The following is a 3207-nucleotide window of genomic DNA, read 5'->3' on the forward strand; positions in this document are numbered from 1 at the left end:
CAAAAGAATATTCATATATTTCAGCTCAAAACTATCACCTACGGTATGGGAGCCGCACCCTATCTTCCTGTGCGCAGTCTACTCTACCTCGCGGATCAGTATTTGTCGAAATTYGTCGTTGGGTCAGATGTCGTCAGGTCATCATTCTACGTCGACGATCTACTGTGTGGTGCTAACTCACTTGAGGAGCTATCAAGGATAAAACATGAGGTAACAGAATTGCTAAAATTAGGCGGATTTGAGCTGTCAAAATGGCATTCCAACCACCAATGTTTCACAGTCGAACACACTGACAAGGATTTAAATTTTGATACTTCTGTCACCAGTGCTCTTGGCCTTAAATGGGATCAAATTAAAGATCATTTTATGTTTTCATTTCTACCAAAGCAGCGAATAAATGGAGCCATCACTAAAAGAACAATACTATCCATTTCCTCATCGCTCTTTGACCCCCTAAGACTACTAGCACAAGTTATCGTTACCGTTAAAATTCTACTTCAGGAGCTGTGGCTGCTGAAAATAGAATGGAATGAATCGGTCCCACAAAACATTGCATCGGCTTGGCAAACATTTGTCAACAATCTCTCGGATTTACCTTCTATTAACATTCCAAGGTATTGTTTATCTGCTAACATGAAGTCTGTACAAATACATGGATTTTGTGATTCTTCGATACGTACTTACAGCTGCCGATATACACAAGCATAGTTGACAATTTTGGTAATGTTACCGTTCGGCTATTTACGGCAAAATCACGAGTGGCACCAACTAAACGATAGTCACTCCCAAAATTGGAACTCTGCGGTGCACAACTACTTGCTCGACTTTTTGCAAAAATTAAGTCTACACTTCCTAATTACAATTTCTATACGTTTCTTTGGACAGATTCGCAAATTGCTCTTTATTGGCTTCAAATGCATTCAGTGCACTTTCAACCTTTGTTGGGAATAGAGTATCGGAGTTTCAGGATTTGACTGTGGATGCTTGTTGGAGACATGTGCCAATGTAAAGCAATCAAGCAGACATTGTTTCCAAAGGAAACACACCATTAGAACTGACAACTTCAATTTGGTTTAGTGGACCTGAGTTTCTATACGAAGATGAAAGAAAATGGCCTAATGGAAAAAGTATCGACGTCGGCATGGAAATTGTTAATGCAAAAATGTGTAAATCAGTATTTAACATAGTTATAAACCATAATTATCTTCTTGAAGCGCTTGAAAGGTACAGTACTCATACTCGTGTAGTGCGGATTGTTTCATGGATACTACGTTTTTACACTAGACTTAAAAAAGATAACACGAAAATGGTGGGTGGACTACTTACTCCTGATGAACTACGTCGCGCTTTGCTATGCATTGTTTGGAACGTTCAACAACAGCATTACGCTGCAGACATTCGATTGTTGCAACGAAATAAAATGACAAATGGCATACTACGAAATTTGAATCCGTTCTTGGAAACAGCTCAAGGATTTGAACTACTAAAGGTTGGAGGTAGACTTGAACTGGCCAATCTTCCAGAAAGCCAGAAACATATTGGCACATGTCTATTCTACTACCAAGTAAATGTGGATTTGTTAAGCGATATGTTCAATATCTACATATTAAAAACTACCATGCCGCACGTAAACCGTTTTTGACTTTAATTCGTTTACAATTCTGGATCGTCAAAGCTCGTGATCTCACTAGACGTATTGTYCGATCATGTATTCATTACGTTCGTTACAAACCGAAATTGCTTCAACATATGATTTTTGGCATTTTTGGCAACACTCAAACGAATGATTGGAAGAAGAKGTCTTCCATCAGATATTTATTCTGATGATGCAACTAATTTCGTTAGAGCTTGCAGCAAACTTTCAGAACTAAAAGCCGTTCTTTTCAAGAAAGAAACCAAAGATGTCATCATAAATTATTGCGCTAATCAATTTATCAATTTTCATTTTATCCCTCCTAGGGCACCTCATTTTCTTGGCATTTGGGAGGCCGCAGGTAAATCAGCCAAAGGGCATTTGAATCGTAGCGTTATAAGTACCAAATTAACATACAAAGAATTCACAACAGCCTTGGTAGAAATAGAAGCAGTTCTAAATTCTCGGCCTCTATCCCCACTTTTGTCTGACCCCAGCGACTACGAACCTTTGACTCCAGGTCACTTCTGAAGTGGTAGTGCGTTAAAGAGTCTTCCGGAGCGAGCAGTAGCTGACAACGTCAATCAAGTCAACAGATGGAATCAAATAACTGCCCTCAAACAAATATTCTGGAAACGTTGGTCATACGACTATATAACCGATATGCAAGCGAGAACAAAGTGGAACACTGACCATGGAAATGTTGGTAAGAACGCAATGGTTCTTATCCATGAGGACAATGTACCACCGCAACGATGGCTAAGTGGTCGTGTCATGGATGCTATCCCAGGAAATGATGCACGAGTCAGAGTAGTTGATGTGCGAAGTTCAAACGAACTAAGGTATTGTAAATGGTATGTGCAGAATGCTCCCACATAACTCATTTGTATATACATACGTATGCATTAAGCAAACTACAGTTTGTATGTACATAGGTATATGAAAAACAGTTGCACTTTATTATTTAAGCCTGTAAACAAAACTTCATCTCACATTCTAAGAAGTTCAGAGCTTAGGTGTTAGATGATGTGCTGCTTAATTCTACTAAACCATAGCCATAAGGCATAACTGATGACCGTTTCCTAATTGTTGGCACATTCGTTAAATAAGACAATTATATATTTATTGTCTATTTAATGGGTAAACACTGTTAGGTATTTACAGCGTTAATTCTCCCGGCACGATTCCGATTACTTCGGCGGAGGGGTAGCAGAACCGAATTTTCGTGTAAATGGGGTATGTGTGGATAGGGGAGCTTCTCCAGAGAAGGAATATCCAAAAATAATTWAAAAATAACTTATATTTTTAAAAATATTCACGATTAAAAGTTCAAAAATTTGCACTAATAGCACATGGTATTTCTCTATCTTTCACTAAWTTTATTCAGGTTTTTCACTCTGTATATTTAAATATACACTCCAAACATTGAAATAAGTTTAATAAAAAAAGCATTAGYTATAAACACAAATAACTAAAACCCTATGATAATATTATGAAATTTATATCATATGGGGATGACTGAAGTACTTTCGCGTAGTACTCCTTTCTGTGTTAAAAATAAAATAATATATTGA

Source organism: Bactrocera latifrons, unplaced genomic scaffold (assembly GCF_001853355.1).
Source record: "Bactrocera latifrons isolate USDA-ARS-PBARC rearing strain unplaced genomic scaffold, ASM185335v1 scaffold_830, whole genome shotgun sequence".
Taxonomy (NCBI): Eukaryota; Metazoa; Arthropoda; class Insecta; order Diptera; family Tephritidae; genus Bactrocera; species Bactrocera latifrons.